Source organism: Macaca thibetana, chromosome 4, assembly GCF_024542745.1.
Source record: "Macaca thibetana thibetana isolate TM-01 chromosome 4, ASM2454274v1, whole genome shotgun sequence".
In the NCBI taxonomy this organism is placed as follows: Eukaryota; Metazoa; Chordata; class Mammalia; order Primates; family Cercopithecidae; genus Macaca; species Macaca thibetana.
Genome location: NC_065581.1, coordinates 63,159,660 through 63,179,092, shown reverse-complemented (window position 1 = coordinate 63,179,092; position 19,433 = coordinate 63,159,660). Strand labels below are relative to the sequence as shown.

General features: G+C 39.3%; 1 protein-coding gene across 1 annotated transcript in view; it reads left to right on the top strand.

The window, feature by feature from the left end:
• The window catches only part of EYS (eyes shut homolog), a 395,623-nt gene that overhangs the window by 63,938 nt on the left and 312,252 nt on the right, over positions 1-19,433 (top strand). The window contains exon 2 of the mRNA XM_050788644.1: positions 524-645. The gene's annotated coding sequence lies outside the window, so the exon portion shown is untranslated. The remainder of the gene's footprint in view (positions 1-523; positions 646-19,433) is intronic.

Here is a 19,433-nt window from a genome sequence, read left to right as displayed (position 1 = left end):
AAACTTTTTAATGTAAGAATTATTTTTGAAATTCATTTAGAGATACTCTTATGAAAACTCTCACTATGAAAATACAAATATGATCCTGCATATAATTTGAGAGTTATCCTGCTAAGTTGAAGCCCTTTCATTGACCCACTGAATTACTGCTGACATTTCCCTAACATTTCTTTCCAGTATGGCATTTGGGTTCATAGTTTTAAAATACAGTGGAATGGGAAAAGCATTAGTCTATAAATAATGTACTATTTTATTATTTGAACTTACTTTTATTTGTAGAATTTTTGTATGTCAATTGCTTTCAAAGACTTTGTTACAGCTATACTCTCCGTTTTGAAAGTTATTTACCATCTTATTTCTCTCATTAATTACACAGACAATAAATGTAGGACCATAGCTAAAGGTAGGATACTGGCTAATTTGAAAAGAGGGGGTTATGTCCCTCCATGAGATGTGGGAGAGCTTAGGGATGATGAGAAGAAACTGAAAGATAAAATAACTTTTCTTATTTCTTTTTTTCCAGCTTTGTGTCTCACTCCTCTCTTACACCTGGGGAGTCAAGTCTGGATCCTCTGCTCCATATTTATTTAGCAAATAAAATACTGATCTCAAATCTCAAACAGAAAGGGAACCTGTGTACTTCAGGTAAGGATAAGAGTCCTGAGGAAAAAAATAGGTTCTGTGTTTTTATAATCTTGCCTCATTCCCTGCTTTCCATGGCAATTTTTGCTTCCATATTCAGATTCTTTCACCATTCATTAACATCCTACTCTAGAGAATTTCAGGTTTTATCGTTTTTGACTCTACTAAATGGTTCCTACCTCTTAAACTCACTTTAGATCCACTAAAAGTGGGCTGAAATATCTCAATTTTTATAGTTACAATTCTATGGGTTTTCACATTCTTGGTGTTACTTTGTCATAACATTATTGGGGCCTTGGGAAGAGAAAGAGATGCATTTAATAATGGATTATTTAAATGAATCTCTTTCTCTTTCAAGATGAAAGGGTTGACTTTTTTTTTTTTAGTTAATAGATAGACATGCATAGGTTTTTATATCTTCTAGAAATGACCCTTTATTACTTCCCTAATAACTTTTCTTATTCTTTCCGACTGGAAAATTCTTCCTGAAACTTGACTTAATAGAGTTGTATTCCCTTCCTTTCTCTACTCCTGCTTCTACTGACAACTAGTTTTAAATGTAATATTTTCTCAAATTGATATTATATTAATCATGCATTCTCAGCTTTTTTGTTCTCTGTATTTTATTATGAGCTTATTTACTTTTTCTCTTAGATATGACAACTAAGAGGATATTGTTCTGAAGTAGCTTGATATCTGCTTGTTCTAGTATCCTGCCAATCTCCATTTCAATCATGTTACTATTTGTTTTGTCTGAACTTTGTTCTACAGAGTGGCTAGGAGGATATAGAGCATGGTAATTAAGAGGGTATTCTGTGACTTCGCAAAGTTAAAGTTAAAATCTTGGCAATACTACTGTCTTGAGTTCCTTAGGGTGTTGCTTTTCCATCCGGAAACCTCTGTGACCAGTGGCATGTTTGCCTGAGTTTTGCTTGGGCCCACTGGGCTCATTCTGCCCAGTCAGCCTGGCAGGCTGTGCTTGGCTTGCGCTACTGGCTAGGATCCCACGCTGACCAAGGGTAAGCCAGGCACGGTGTGGCAAGGGGTATGTGAGAAAGTGAGCGTGGGGTCCACACACTGTGCACAACCAGGCATGCTGGCTGCTGCAGCAGAGTGGACAGCTCCAGTCACCGGCACAAGTGCCAGATCTGTGTAAGGCTGTGGCTGGATCAGATGTACCACAAGCAGCTTCCACTGTGGGCACCTGTGCCCGGATGAGGGGAATGTGGTGGCACCCAGAAGCTTCCAGACACAAGGAACCACAGAGCCCCAAAGGGGGTATCAAAACCCTGGCTCGGGGAGCCTCTAGGTCTGGCATCCCCAAAGGACCTCTTCAGCTCTTCTCTCCTTTCACTGCCCTCAGCATGGCGATCAGGGGGGAGTTTCAGCCCTGTTTGTGTTACAGCTCTTTCATTTCCACCATTCAGTTGGTCCTGACTTCTTGTCCTGCCTCTTAAAAAAATGAGGTATGCGGACACCTGGAGGGTGAGCAAGGTGGAGAAGAGCTTTATTGAGCAACAGAACAGCTCAAAGGAGTCCCCTAGTGGGTCGCTCCTTTCTGCAGACATGTCATCCTTATGACACCAGGAGACCTGAAGTAGGTAGTTCCTTCCCATAGCTGGTAGTCCCGACATATGTCCGAGTCTGGCTGAGTGCAGGGTTTTAATGGGCTCAGAAGGGAGGAAATATGCTCTCATTTGTCCATGAACTGTTATTGACAGGCCCAAAAAAAGCACCGTAAGTTCTCACTCTGGGAAGTGGACTCCAGCTAGAACTGACAACTGATAGCTTCAGGCCATCCCTGCCTTGAAGGTGGGGTTTCACCTGGGATGCACCCCTTTCCACCAAAGGGCCTGTCTGCCACCTGCCACCTGCCACCATCAACATGCTGTCCACAGTGCCCACGCTGTTTGTGCTGAGGGGTGCCGCAGGCCCACGCTGAGCCACTCTCACCACCCACCCCTGGCCAGCCTCCCTCCTGGTGCCCGAAATCTGGAGGAGGTTGAGGCAGCAGGAAGCTGGTATGTCAGTGCTGCCCTAAGTGCCCGCACACTTGGTCGAGCTACAACAGCACCCAGGCTTGGTCACAACTTTGTCCCATGCTAGAGCGGGTGCTAGAAGTGGGGAGAGGCCAGGGAGCAGGAGCAGGTACCTTCAAACCTGCGATGGCGAGGAGCTTCCTGGGTCCCTGAGAGTGCAGCGATGCTGGAGTCCAAAGCCAAAGCTGGGTGGCTGCAGCTGTGCTAGGGAGCACGGGCTTCTGCCCCATCAACCAAGTAGGGGTCTTGGCTCTAGCCTGCTCCTAGCTCCTACCAGCACTGCAGAGCACACAACCCTGTCCATGTCTCACGCTCTGCAGCCAGCGTCCTTGCAGTAGCTGCTCCACACTGGTCATCACTATCATCACTACTCACTGGCAATATGATTAATGCCCATTATTTTAAATATAGTAAGTTTGAGTTTTTCCTTTTTTCTGTGGAGGAAATAATTCATTAATGTGAGGATTAAATGAGAAAATGCATGTTAAATTCTTCACCAGAAAGTTACTAAAAAAACCGTGGGTTCTCTACAAATAAAACAAACAAAATGTCTGCCCTTGTCATTTTTAAATTGAATTTAGGAAGATATATAGTAAATAAGTAAACAAATAAATATGACCAGGTGTGGTGACTCATGCCTTTAATCTTAGCACTTCGGGAGGCAGAGGTGGAGGATCGCTTGAGCCCAGGACTTAAAGACCAGCCTGCACAACATAGGGGGATGCCATCTCTACAATTTTTTTTTAAACAACATATCCAACTGTGGTGGTGTAAACTGGTAGTCCCAGCTATTCAGGAGGCTGAGGTGGGAGGACTGCTTGAGCCTGGGAGGTTGAGGCTGCAGTGAGCTGTGATTAAACCACTGCACTGCAGCCTGGGTGACAGAATTGAGATCCTGCCTCAAAAAATAAATCACTAACTAAATAGAAGTAAAGTATATACTATTATAGAAGACATAAGAGCTAAGGAGAAAAAGCAAATACTTAAGAGTAGTGTATATTATAGTACGTAAATTATATATCATAATAAAAAGTTAATGATAGAAATAAAGCATGGAAGATTAGAGAATATAGGAATGGGAAAGGAAAGTGGATAATCTTTTGTGCTTTTATTTATTTTCCTTTTTCCTTTCCTTATTCTTGCTGTCATCTTAAGGGAAGTGGTTAATAGTTGGCTGTTTTATACAGAATAGTTGAGGAAGAGCTCACTGAAGTAATCAAATTTGAACAGAAATCTGCAGGAAAAGAGATATCCATGTAGCTATTTGGGTGAAGAGCAATGTGAACAAAGAAAACAACCAGAGTAGACTTCCAGGCAGGAGAATGCTTGGCATGTTCAGGAAGACAAGTAAGCAAGAAAATGTAGCCAGAGGACAATGAATTAAAGAGGCTATAATATGAGATGAGGTCATGAAAATAACAAGGTAGGGTTGGGCTGGAAGTGGGACTGATTGCAAAGCATTTTGTAGGTTGTCAAATATTTTGGCTTCTATTTAAGAAAAATAGCAAATCATTGAAAAATTTTGAGCAGAGAAATGACTTTGTCTTCTTTTCAGTTTTACTGGGTCATTCTGACTAAGGTATAGAGAATAGACCAAATAAGACAAGAGTAGACGTATAATTGCTTGATCAGTTCTTCCTTCCCACTGCATAAATAAAGACCATAGCATTGCGCTAAAGAAAAGTTTAATTCACACAAGGCGCGCCATACTACACAGAAGATGGGGTTGTTACTCAAATCAATCTCATCTCAGGCTTTTAGGTTAGCATTTTTTCAAAGACAGTTTGAGGGAAGGGATGGGGTGGCCAGGTAATGGCTACTTGCTGCTGATTGGTTCAGGCAGAGATAAAATTGTAGGAGGGCAAAGCTATCCTCTTAAGCTGAGTCCTCCCATGTGGAACCACAGCAGCAATCAGGTCCAGGTTTTTGACAGGCAAAAACCTGAACAAATATCTCAAAAGGGCAATCTATAGTAGTGATGTTGTGATCAGACCACACCTTAGCTCCTCCCCCTAGCCTGATAATGTTTCATTAGATTTACAAAGGTGGTTGAGTCGTTGGGGAGGCCTATTATCATTTAAAACTAAATGTCATATAGACTGGGTACATTCTCATTCCTGTAATCCTTGAGGTTTGGGAGGCCAAGGTGGGAGGATTGCTTGAATCCAGGAGTTTGATACAAACGTGGGAAATTTATGGATACCTCATCTCTATAAAAATAACAAAATAAAATAAGATAAAAGTCATATAAACTAAATGTCTCTCAAAGTTAGCTTAGCCTAAGCTCAGGAATGTTGAAGGGAAATGCAAGATTGTGGGGAGCAGGTAAATTAGATCTCTTTTACTGTCATAATTTTTTCCCTGATATAATTTGCAAAGGTAGTTTTAAACCCTGCTTTGGGTTCCATAGCACCTTACTCTTAAGGTGTTGGCTATAAAGATGGGAAAAGGCTGATGATCACTCTAGCTTCTTCCTGTTGACAAGAGGCATAGTTGGGGGTTGAGATGGGTTATTCACAAGGAAAATAAAAATAAAACCACTTTGCAGCTGTTTGCATGTACTCATGGAGTTCCCAGTTAGTATTTCTAGGCTTATGTGACAAAGATGTTAATATCCTTATCAACAGTTTTAGCACAGCACTTAAATGAACTGCAGACTAGTCCTGAAACTAGATCAGCTCAGTTAAACAGCTGTTTCCCATATCAGGTGATAGCATCTTAGATGGTCTTGACTTCTGTCTGTGATGAAGGCAAATTGATTTTTAATAAGAGGTATTTCTATAGAGACAGAAGAAAAATGAAGTTTAATGTTGGGCACAATTTATCCAGATGTTAGACTCAAAGAACCTTTAGTTATAGAGAAGGAAGGCACTGGCGACCTGACATATTCTTCTCACCTGTATAACAAGGAATAAGCTCAGCTTGCAGGGCCTCAGGAAACAGGTAGTAGCAGTTTCATCGAGTCTAAGTCATAAAAAATGGAAGAAAAATTTGAAAGCAATAATTTGGGACTTGTAGCCTAGAAAGATTCAGAATTCAGTTCAAATTTCAGAAAATTATGTAAACTCAGGAACGATGAACAAGACTAGAATCTAACAACAGATGTATTATAGTTTTTTTCTGAAACCTAATTTTTCTCCCTCCAGTCACTGGTTTTACTGAACACAAATCATAGTAGGACAAAATAACTTGCAAAATAAGTGTTAGTCTTATTATACTTGACCTGAATATTTGCTTAAAGCCATAAAAGCAAGTATTTGCCATGCAAGCTCTTTTTTAAAAATGGCTTTGCTGGAGCTTTATTACATAAGGAATCTCAGATTAGACTTTCTAAAGTCATGAGCCCAGCCATGAATTTAACTGTGCTTACAAATATCTGTACAAATTGGGAGTATTCCTCACCTCGAGGTCTCAAGATAACTTAGGGCTCATGGGCCTGTCAGAAAGTTACATTCCTTACTTACCACAGGTCAGGAACCCTCTACAGGAATTTCATGGACAAGGTATGATGTCAGTTTTTCCAGGGGCATTTTATTGGCTCCATAAATCAACTTTTATTCCTTAAAGCAGTCTGATAGTATGCCATTCCAGTCAAAGCCTTGGTAAAATTAACCAGTGTCTCCAATGGTGTCCTGTTACAAAAGAAAACAGATTCTTAATGAAGTTATGCAAATACCTATACTTTCATAAATAAGTATACTTACAAATAGTTTTCAAATTCTGGAGAAATCATTTAGAAAGAAGTATGCTCCATATTTTGATCACAGAAATGTATTTTACCCAATTTTTTATATTTATATATAACTCAAAAGAGAAAAGGTTTTCTGGACTTTGAAAAACAGACAAACAAAAAAAAAATTAGCAATGTTTCAAACAAAAGGTTATGAAGGGATTATGTTGGTTTTCCATTAGTTCAATCCAGATAATTAACTCCTGTTCTGCTTAATGTTTATAAACATTTCAGCTCCCATGAGAGTCCTGGGAGTTTTTTTAAAAAATTATATTCTAATGTTGCAATCTCTAAAGTCATCAGAAACCTGCCTGCAAGAGCACCTGTCAGAGTCCTATAGCTGATTATAAAAGTCCCTTTTGGAAAGGACAAATGTAAAACAATTGTGGATGACGAAAGTCTGAGAACAGCCACAGTTAAGGTCTGGTCATCTATGTGGCACACAGTAATTTAACATAACAATCTTAATTATTACTGTTAACATGTATTGAGACCTATCAGAATTATAGGAACCTTATACAATTTTGGAACACACACCAATAACATATTTATTCAAATATAGCCCAAAGAAAGTCAAACATTATTTTATACCCTACATTGCTTCCTGTGTGATTTTTATATACCAAATAATCCAAATACATCTCTTTTGAACTTTAGGATATCTAATAGCTAAAAGGCTAACCAGATTATTTTTTAAAGCTTAATTTAGAATTTGACTTTGGAAAGTTTGTCAGATATCAAAGTTTTAAACACATTATATTACAAAATAAAATCCCAGGTCACTTTACTCACTGGTAGAGGGGAGACTCAGCATTTCAAACAGGACCAATAAAGACAGCGTAAGGCAAACAGAATCTGCCTCCTCTCTCTGTTCTCCTTTATTTCCTGTCATTTATTTAAAAGGTAAACAAAAGTCTTTTATTATCTTTTAATATTACACAAAGATCTTGTTCAAAAGAGAAAGTCAAAATTTACCTTGACATTAGTGGTACTATTAACATTAAACAAAATTCTTAATAAAACTTCATAAACAAATACATCATATCTTAGTTTGAATATGAGGTAAAATTTCCATAAGCATTTTTATAATATTTTATAATTTTCTGTTAAACAGCAGATCAACTGTCTAAGAAAACCTTGTTAATCAGACACATGAGCCCATATTTGAGGCTTGCATCAGTGTGCTTTTATTTCAATATTCAACCTATGGTAAAACTAGATCATTTCCTTTAAATCTTAGCCAACTAGCTCATACTCACAGAACTTTCTTTATAAGATCCTCTTTCACAAATCGTTTACAACTTGCCTAAACCTTCAGTTTTGTCCCATTCCTTTTTTTTTTTTTTTTTTTTTTTGGACAGGACAATCTTTAAAATCCTCAGAACTAAACAAAGTTATCTTCTCTTTAACAATATTTTCATGCTTTCTTATTTGCTTTTACCAAAAACATTCTACTTTCCTTACACACCTTGCATGTATAATTGTTTCTTCAGTAGTCTCAAGTACATGTTACAATGCCAACTTTCAGCAACTTTTATTTTGGTTGAGGAACCTTGTAAATAAGCAATTTTTAACCATGTATCAGCTTGCAGAGCCCAGTACAAGAACAGAGTTGTAATGTCTGACTCTTCCCAAGCTAGTTTAGCAAACCTGGCTAACTCTGTATGTCCCCAGACCTTACCTAGAATATATGACTCTACAACAGACAAGTCAAACAATTAGAAAAAAGTGATAGAAGTAGTTTATGGCCTTAAAATTCTAACAAAGACAGTATTCAACCTGCCGAATTTGGACCAAACGTCTAAATGTTGAAGACATTTTTCTTTTACTTTACCAATAGTCTTTAAACTGTCTTTATTGTCTAAAGATTATTAGAGTCACATGACCTAAAGGCATGAAAGTTTATATTTTTTCTGGCAATATATTTGTTTTAAGTTCTTATTTTTCTTTAAGCCAATTAATTATAGTTGTTTCATATAAACATCACACACACAACACATAAACATACACAGAAACACATCTGGTAGTGTGATAAAAAAAATATTAGTTATAAGAGAAAAGAGGAATAGACAGGAGAAAACTGAGACTCAAGGTAGAATTTCATCAAATGGGAAGTTTGCAGAGGGAGAGCAGGGGCTTTAAAACAATAGCTGTAAAGACAACCTCCTGCGTGAAATAAGTAAGCCTTAACTGATGGTATTGAGAAGTGACAATGTGCTGATGGCCCTCACTCTCAGCGCCTCCTTGGCCTGGCGTCCACTCTGGCCATGCTTGAGGAGTCTTTCACCCCGCCAGGGCACTGTGGGAGCCCCTCTCTGGGCACTGTGGGAGCCCCTCTCTGGGCTGGCTGAGGCTGGAGCTGGCTCCCTCTGCTTGTGGAGAGGTGTGGAGGGAGAGGCATGGGTGGGAATCGGGGCTGCCGCCAGGCTCATGGACCAGCACGAGTTCTGAGTGGGCATGGGCTCGGCAGGCCCTGCACTCGGAGCTGCCCACAGGCGCTGCTGGCCCTGGGCAGTGCGGGGCTTAGCACCCGGGCCAGCAGCTGCAGAGGGTGCGCAGGGTTCCCTAGCACTGCCAGCCCACCGGTGCTGCGCTTGAATTCTCACAGGGCCTCAGCTGCCTCTCCAGGGGGCAGGGCTTGGGACCTGCAGCCCACCATGCCTAACCCTCCTCCCACCCTGCTCTGGGCTCCTGCATGGCCTGAGCCTCCTGGAGGAGCGCTGCCCCCTGTGCTGTGGCGCCCGGTCCCATCCACCACCCAAGGGCTGAGGGGTACGGGCGCACAGCCTGGTACTGGCGGGCAGCTCTGCCTGTGGCCCTGGTGCAGGAGCCACTAGGTGAAGCCAACTGGGCTCCTGGGTCTAGTGGGGAATTGGAGCAACTTTATGTCTAGCTAAGGGAATGTAAATACACCAATCAGTACCCTGTGTCTAGCTCAAGGTTTGTAAATACACCAATCAGTACTCTGTATCTAGCTAACCTAGTGGAGACTTGGAGAACTTTTCTGTCTAGCACTCTGTGTCTAGCGAAAGGATTGCAAATGCACCAATCAGCACTGTGTCTAGCTCAGGGTTTGTAAATACACCAATCCGTACTCTTTATCTAGCTAACCTAGTGGAGAGTTGGAGAACTTTTCTGTCTAGCACTCTGTGTCTAGCTAAAGGATTGTAAAGCACCAATCAGCACTCTGTGTCTAGCTTAGGGATTATAAATGCACCAATCAGCACTCTGTCAAAATGGACCAATCATCTCTCTTTAAAACAGACCAATAAGCTCTCTGTAAAATGGACCAATCAGCTCTCTGTAAAATGGACCAATCAGCAGGATGTGGTGGGATCAGATAAGGGAATAAAAGCAGGCTGTCCCAGCCAGCAGCAACCGCGGTGGCTTTCCACATGGTAGAAGGTGTGTTCTTAGCTCTTTAGGGTAAATCTTGCTGCTGTTCACTGTTGGTCCACGTGGCGTTAAGAGCTGTAACACTCACTGCTAAGGTCTGCAGCTTTGCTCCTGAAGCCAGGGAGACCATGAACCCACTGGGAGGAATGAAGAACTCCAGATGCACCACCTTTAAGAGCTGTAACAGTCACTGCAAATGTCTGCAGCTTCACTCCTGAAGTCAGCCAGACCACAAACCCACCAGAAGGGAAAAACTGTGGACACATCTGAACATCTGAAGGAAGAAAATTGCGGACACACCAACTTTAAGAACTGTAACACTCACCGCGAGGGTCCCGGACTTCATTCTTGAAGTCAGCGAGACCAAGAACCCACCAATTCTGGACACAGTATCACTTAACCACAGATGCATAAGATGTCTTCAAAAGGATTATAAACAATGTTTAGAAGATCTAGAATCTCCGCAAATGTTGCAAACTCAGAGGCTATTTATGAAAGGGAAAATAATCAAGAAATGACAAATGTCCCAAAAGTATCAATCCACAAAGGATTGCTTCCAAAGCCAAAAATTGAGTCCAGGCCACCATTGTGAATGGGCAAAGCCTTAGCAACTGATCTATAGCATACAGTGCGTGCAATTCCTTTTCCCAGAAGCAGTCTAGAACATTTTCAAGCTTGCAAAGGATTTACCCTGCTCAAGAGAACTTTCTAAGTCCAGCCATGTTGTTATTACACATCCCTTTTTTAATTTAACCTTTTTTTAATTGTTAAGAATTAGAGATCTCTAAAATCCCTTTTCTTTCACTGATGTACTTAGTCCAATAGCGACTCAATCCAAAAGCCTATAAAAGTCTGGATAGCAATTTCTCAGGTTTTTAGCATATAAACATATAAGGTATTTCTAGAAAGGCGACAGAGGAGGCATCTCTATGATCTCCCAGAATTCACTATTGCAAATGGGCTTAAGATAGCAAAAGATGACAAAGGCCCCATGGGGCAATACTTACTCAATATCTTAATGTGTTTGGGATGAAGAGTGTGCTGACTCCTCTCAGACTCCCAGTCCTCTCAGACTGACTTCCTGAAATGAACCCCCAAATCTCTGCCTTCTGAATGATGGAGACCAAAAGATCGTACCCCGATGCAGTCACAAAGTCATGCTCTCAAGAGCATAAAGGAAGATGAGAGGGGAACCCTCATTTGGTTTTCGTTTTAGAGATGCACAGCAAAGTTTGTAACCAGTCTGCCAGAATGGCTTGAATAGCCGGCTTAGAGGGGTCCTAAGCCCACATTTTATACTGTGTTAACCCTCTTTATGACAGAACAACACAAAAAGACAAATTTATAGCGCAAAGTACACCAAATTTGCTACAGCCTAAGACTAGCTTCACAAATCCTTTTTCCTATTAATCAAAACCCTGCAGAGGAGACAGCAAATTTTATCATTTATTCAAGTAGTTCATACAGAGAGAAAGAGAAGCCAGAAGCCTGACTGATTAAATAAAAGTTCTTACTCTTTTGCTAGCATGCCAGGTTTATGGTGTCCCTTTCCCTGCGTGGCCCTGGGGATCCTGTTTGCCTTAACATAGCTTTAGGGGCAAAGCTGCAATACAAAGGAAAATCACCTTATTCTATCTCATGAAACCATATGCAAAAGCCTTTTAATTTTGCAAGATACCACCCAATGGGCTGCTTATGGGAACCGAATTAATGTTATCCATTCCAGCTGAAGAACATAATGTAACAAAACAGACACAGAGGTTCTCTGAGTTAGTCTTGCTGAACTTAATCAGCAATTCTTTCAGAGATCCCCTCCACATATAAAAACACACACAACAAAGATAAGACAAAAAAGGGGGAGGGGAGCTTCCAAAGCTAGTTCCCTAACCAATAATTTCCAAGAGTATTCCTCCAAACTAACTTCCTGTTCTCTATCTGAGTAATCTTCTCAAGGACTCCCCAGTTGAGGAGAAATCTCCTGAAGCAAGGCGCCTCCTACTATTCAGGGAGAGCTAATCAAGACCCCTAAAGGAGTTGAATGCATCAGGAGAAAGAAAATGTTGGCAGCTCCTAGAATACCTGCCAGACCAGTCTAAAGTTGTCTTAGATGGTGTTTAGTTAAATGTGCAGCTGTGAGAGCTCATCTCCAGGTCTGTCACACTGGCAGGGGACTGAAAAACCACAAGCAACTGTGATGGTGGGTCCCTGACAAGACTCCAAATTTAAGTGCTTACTTTTCACTTATAAATAGTGAAAATTTTACTTTCACTTTTAAATGGTGGTTTCAGGAAGAGTCACCCGACAGGTTCTTTCTGACTGCTGCATAAATAAAGACCATAACCTTGCAGTAAAGAAAGATTTTCATTGATGCAAAGCCAGCCATACCACATGGGCAATAGAGTTATTACTCAAATCAGTCTTATCTCAGGCTCATAGGTTAAGGGTTTTTCAAAGGCAGTTGTGGGGAAGGGATGGGTGATGGATGCTTAGCTCCAATAAGGACTCAATTCAAAAGTCAGATAATGGGTGATTGCTGCTAACTGGTAGGGGTAGAAATCAAATCATAGGGGATGGAAGCTGTCCTCTTGAGCTAAGCCCCTCCCAGGTGGAGTCACAGGAACAATCGGTCCAGGTGGATCCATGGGGGTCAGGCTTGCAAAAAACCTGAAAAGATACCTCAAAAGGCCAATCTACAGTAGTAAAGTTGCACAGGTAGTGACCAGTCTACACGTTAGCTCCTGCTAGCCTAATGACCTTTCATTAGCTTTCCAAAGGTGACTCAGTTTTGGGGGAGGTCTATTATCATTTAAACTATAAACTAAATGTTTTCCAAAGTTAGCTTAGCCTAAGCTCAGGAATGATTAGGGGAAAGGCAAGATGGAGGGTGGGTTATATCATATCTCTTTTACTTCATAATTTTCTCACTGATATAATTTGCAAACGCAGTTTTAGGAGCAAAGGGAAGAGTTAAGAGGCAGTTGCAATAATCTGTGCAAGAAATGACGGTGGCTCGGATAAGGGTGGTAGAGTAGGAGGTGCTGAGAAGTGCTGAGATTTTTGGATATATTTTGATAGGGTTACGACTAGATTTGCTTAAATATATAATGTAGGTGGCAGACAGAAATCAAAGATGACTCCACAGTTGTTGGCTTAAGCCTTGAAACATTAAATTACTACTAACTGGAATGGGGAAATCTTCGAGAGGACCAGGTTTTGCAGATGTCAAGTTTGAAATGCGGATAAACTTCCATGTAGAGTTGCTGAGTAGCTAGCTGAATACATGACTGGCCTTGTGATAGAATTAAGATTAATCATCACATAAACACAGTGTATATTCATGAGATTATATAAGATCACTAAGGGAGTGGGTGTAGATAAAGAAGTAAAATGCTGAATCCTAAACTGATTCAATATTTAGTGGCCTTAACATGGAAGCTAACACGATTGTTATGACTCAGTAAATGACAGGATTTTGAATGCATCCATTATATTTTATTTGTTTATTTATTTATTTATTTATTTATTTTTTGAGACAGAGTATCCCTCTCACCCAGGCTGGAGTGCAGTGGCGCGATCTCGGCTCACTGCAAGCTCCGCCTCCCGTGTTCGCGCCATTCTCCTGCCTCAGCCTCCCCAGTGGCTGGGACTACAGGTGCCTGCCACCATGCCCAGCTAATTTTTTGGTTGCTGTTTGTTTGTTTTAGTATAGACGGGGTTTCACCGTGTTGGCCAGGATGGTCTCGATCTCCTGACTTCGTGATCTGCCCGCCTCAGCCTCTCAAAGTGCTGGAATTACAGGTGTGAGCCACTGCACCCAGCCAATTTTTTAAAAATTATAATCAAGTAACATTACTATCAGTGTGTTTAATAAGTAGATAATTCTTTATAGATCCACAAAGTCCAGGGCTGAAGAGGTTGCTCAGAAATGTAATTCGGCACCCTGACTCTTTTTTCCTTCTGTCCATCATCATTTGTTCATATGTTTGTCTCTTCATCGATACAAAGTAACTACTGCAATCCCAGATATTGTTCACAATAGAGGTTAGAAGAAGCAAATATAGGAAAAGGACAAAGAAAAGAAGAGCCAAGCCAGTCAAGTCTGTTTATTTTAAAAACATTTCCTGGAAACATTACTCAGAGATTTCTGTAGTTTCTGAAAGAATAGCTGCAAGAGTCTGGAAATGTACGTTAGCTGTTCATATTCTATAGCAGGGGTCAGCACACATTCAAGGCAAAGTCCAAAGAGTACTGAAGACTTTGGGACCATATGACCTTCCTCCCAACTACTTACCTTTGCCATTGTAGTGGGGAAACAGCCATAGACAATATGTAAATGAATGACTGTGGTTGTGTTTTAATAAATCTTATCTACACAAATAGGAAGGACTCTAATTTGATCTGTGGGTTTTGGTTTGCTGACCCCTGCTCTATAGAAGTGTGATAAATGGGAAAAGCTAGTGTGTGGCTTTGAGGGTAGGTATTTTATAATTATAGTAGGTATGTTCTAGGCAGCTACTATTAAGTAACACTGATTATCTCAGAAAACTGTAGAGGGAGAAGCATAATGGAGAGCTTCACCATTTAATACCACTGTGAACTCGGGCAAGTCAGTTATTCTTCCGATGCCAAGTTTTCTCATGTATAAAACAGAGACATTAAAACCTACCTCACCTACCTCTACAGATGAGTGGGAGAATTAAATGAAATAATGTGAAATACAATGAAAATGCTTTGAAAACTCTCTGGTATTCGCAAGTAATGTGGTACTTCAGACTTGGCACAAAATACATTCTGTAAAATACATTGAGCTTTTCTTTCCTCTTTTTTAAAGTGTCTTTTGATATAATTACAAAATGAAATATAGCACTCTGCAAGAAGGTAAAGTGTTACCTTTGTAGCCTAACCCTGCTGAGACAAGTGATGGGAGGAAAGTGAACTCCCAGATGTGAATTACTAGAAGATCTAAGTGAGATAGGATTAGTTATTACAAAAGTTAGAAAAAAAAAAAAATCTCATGATGGATAGTTCAGAGAAAACACAACTCTAACAATGCAATGATTACATTAAGAAAAATACTTTACATAGTGTCTTTATGTAAGGCAACCTTTTTGACTCCTCATTTACTATTAAAAATGCTATTTAATAAATTTCTGTAGATAGACATATTTGCGGTGTAACATTGAGACTTTTATTAATTACATAAGCTATGTGGAACATAGATCCAAGGGCCCTCAGTTATGGTCCTCAATTTATCCCTATATACTAGTATACTCTGAAATTCAGGGCAAGTTATTTAACTTACGTGGGACTCAATTTCCTCATCTATGGAACATAGAAATTAAACTAGGTATCATAAGATAATCTAGTTTTTCAATTCTTTCTTTCTACTTGAGAAAATATAACTTACCTAGTGGTATATATTACATTCTTATATTCATCCAAGTAGCATAATAAGTTATTAAGGAATAACTAATAGATGTATAACACTGTTCGGAGTGCATATTTCTTCTGCTCAAAAACCACACAAACAACAACAATGACCTTTCAATGGAAAATGAGTATGGCAGTTGATATGCTAAACTGTAGTTAAAATGAAGTTGGAATATGATAGAGCATGAATAGTAACATACTTACCTGCGCTGAGGGAGCCCTTTATACTACAGGAAAAAAAAAAAAAGAAAATTTAATATATATTTTATCTTTATAGAGTTAGTGAGTACAAGTGCAGATTTCTTTCTTTTTTTTTTTTTTTTTTTTGTCTTTTTTTTAGTGTCTCGCTCTGTTGCCCAGGCTGGAGTGCAGTGGCCTGATCTCGGCTCACTGCAAGCTCTGCCTCCTGGGTTCGTGCCATTCTCCTGCCTCAGCCTCCTGAGTAGCTGGGACTATAGGCACCCGCCACCACACCCGGGTATTTGTTTGTTTGTTTGTTTGTTTGTTTTGTATTTTTAGTAGAGGTGGGATTTCACTGTGGTAGCCAGGATGGTCTCCATCTCCTGACCTCGTGATCCGCCCACCTCGGCCTCTCAAAGTGCTGGGATTACAGGCATGAGCCACCGCTCCTGGTCCTAAGAGCAGATTTCTTACATGCGTATGTTGTCTAGTGGTGGAGTCCAGGCTCAGAAAAAAATTTATTAGACATTGATTTTGAATTGTATTCTAGTATTTACACTTCCAAAATGTATTAACTTGTCAAGTGGAAATCAGGAACATTTATCTGCCTACTGATGAATGAGCAGAGAAAATCTGGTACCTATAAAGCATCCAGATAAGAAAATAGGTAGAAAGCATGAAGTTGCTTTGCATTCAGCATTGTAACAGGTACTTTCTTAAACTCCTCATGAGCTCACTTTGCCTGCTTCTTATTGGTTCTGTCCATACAACTTTCAGGACTTTATTATTTATTTATTTTTTTAACATTTTTATTTATTTATTTATTTATTTTTTGGCAGTTAAAAGTGTTGGGCTCTGTGGCAAGTTTGAATCCCACCTCTATTACATTGACAATTGTGTTACCTAAGACATATTGTTTACCATAATCTTTCTGTAACTGAATTTCCTCATATATAAAGTAGGGAGAAGTTGTAAGAGAATAATGGGTGATGTGAGACATAAAGAGTGTCTTCCACATTGTAAATATTCAGTGATTTTAGTCACTAACTTAATTATAACCTTCCTTTCCATTAATTATCTTCTTTTATGCTTGGGAACTCTAACATCCACAATGATGGACTTTCGAAAATTTGGCCTCACATTTCCTTGAACACCTACTAGTAAATTTTACTTATACTCTATTCAAATTATCCATAGGCACATTAGAACTGCTGACACAATCTTATTTGCATGTTAAAAAATTTATTCTCCCTCGATGGAAAGAAGACTTGCAGATTATGGACATGAAAGAGAAAAATCAATTTTAAGTCTGTTATAGTATATCAGAGATGACAGTTTTTACGCTTGTTCAGTCATAATGAAGTTGTAGAGAAATAGTAGAGATCAGACTAGATTTTTCAAGTAAAACTCACCTCCCACTTGCCTCAAAGAGGGAAAACAACACAGGATTTTTTGTTTTGTTTTGTTTTTCCATTCATGTTAGGTGTCCATTATAGCCCAGTAGTTCTGGTGTATAGGCCATCCTTATTCAAGGACCAAAGCTAATATTACTTTTCACAGTAGCTGGAGGAAGTACGACACTGGAGGATATCATAGTGGATTAAGTACTTTGGTCCAGAAATGATGTGCATTCTTCCACCTACACCTCACAGACTGAAATTCACCACCCAGCCCCATCCTCCAGACAGAATTCAGGAAGTGCAGCTACCTTGTGTCCAGAAGTTGGGCTGAAGAATGAGGATATTTTTCAATAGCACAAATAATGGTCACATCTGTCTTCATTATCACCAAAAACTTGGTTGATCCTCTTTTTTACAGGGATGTCCCATTAATCACAGTAATTTACTCCTGCAAATTAGAGGTTTGTGTGTGAAAATACTAACAGGTAGCCTATTTCTTAATAATTTAAATGAAAATAATTCCTAATGAGTTACATATCAGTCAAATATTTACAACCAATATATTACTCTTAAAAATGCAGTAAAGAATACACATTATGAAATATTGCCTCAGCATGTAAATTGCTTACGTTTTTGGTTCTTAACTACCAAGCAATTAATATGGTTGTTAACAAGTAGTTCTTTTGCATTCAGTAAGTTTTCTTCCATTAATATAGCTTTTCTCAATAATTTTATAACCTTTTATACAAATTTCTTTATTGTTTGGAGGAATTATTTTACTATTTTAGACAAGTATTGTGGAAATATAAAAAGTAATGTGGCAAGATGTTCAACACAAGTACAAAGTCACAGAATATTTTAATTGACAATGACACTGTGATGTGCTTCATATAAGAATGGTATTTCTTTTGTTGATACTCTCTAAGTTTTCAAAATATCTACATATGATTTAGAAGTTCTGTCAAATGTATTTGTTATGCAACCTGAGACTTTCACATATACCATTTTTGCTAAAATATTGCTATTGAGTTTTTGAATTGTTTAGATGAATATTGGTCAAAAATTTACATTAAGAAATATATAAATTCTACTAAGTTTAGATATAAAAAGCAGAAAAATGCTCTATCAAGAAAATATTAATGGAGAAGATGTTCCATAAGGTGTAACTGTTTACTTCTTCTGTTTCCCCGGGAGGGGGAACACAAAGTCCCAAGCAATCTTAGTATCTAACTAAAATCTAGGAATCTAGGTAATGTGATAGTCTCTAAATGAAGTTTGGATGTGATTCCTATTGACTTAAGTGTCATGATCCCCTTCCCCTACCAAATATTCCATAATGAAGCAGACACAAAACAACCACAATGACCATTTTGATATGGGAAGAACAGGAAATATAATGGTCATTGTTCAGCAGCAATTGTGAAATCCAGCTGTGTTGAATTTATTAGGTGCTTTTAAACTGTATGTGTATTCCTTGATTAGACCCTAATTTCACTTCCTGGGATTAGCAATCCAGTACTGTACCTTGGTCTCCCTCATCCATGGGATTGACCTTTGGGAGTTCTTTAACTTTCTATTATCCTTGTTTTCACTTAAAGAGGGAATTTGAGAATTTGTCTTCTCTGGAGGCTGTGCAGGATTTTTTTTTATAGCCTTGTTTTACATCTTTAGAATATTAAGGTCATTTTATGTTTTTTAGTCCAGAGAGATGGATTACTTTGTGGCATTATAGCCTCAAAAGGTTCATTGCCCATTGCCCTACGTACAAGATAAATCAATACACCAAGACATCAGGTTGCAGCAGAGAAAGAGGTTTAATTGTAGGGCTGCCAAACAAAGAGACAGGAGGAAACATGAAGGCTGTCTTCTCCAGGAGTTTGGGGTAGGATTTTTAAAGGTTTTGGAGTGGGCTGATGTGTGGAGATTGTTGATTGGTTGAAGAGTGCAGGGTGCAGTCATGAGACATGGAGAAGAAGAAACTGCATCCTCATGCTGATTTGATTCTCATATGGGTTTTTTCGGTTGGCATCAGCTGTTCTGCTGGAATTCAGGATTCTTAAAAGTCTTAGGATTCTAACTTCAGAGATCCTACCTATAAGAACAATGGACATGCAAATGGTAGATATCTAGTGACTTTGACTTTGGTTACAAGGAAGTGGGTCAAATTGCAGCCTGAGTAATGTGTACTTGTAACTATATTTCTGTGCAGAATTCTTGTTTACCCTGCGATGACAGCTTCAGAACAACCCCTTAAAGTTTCAGGTCTTTTGTGTGTGTGTGTGTGTGTGTGTGTGTGTGTGTGTGATAACTTCTGGTTATCAAACCTACTCTTTTTAATGATAAGACTCTTCCTTTAGATTTAATTTTGGGTACCTTAATCCTGCCAGGTTTCTGTAGAACAGTCTCACCTTCAGTCTCATTTCCTTGCACTATTTGTTCAACTGAAAGGATTGACTGAGTTTCATCTTAAACTACGATATAGTATTAACAGGGAGTGTGATAGTCACACCCTTGACTTTACTGTGAATCTGAGTTTTGATTGACCTTTGCTGATCAAATCATTTCTCAATTTTGTTTTTTAATGTTTGTGGTTAAAAATGTGTTTCAACCCTACAC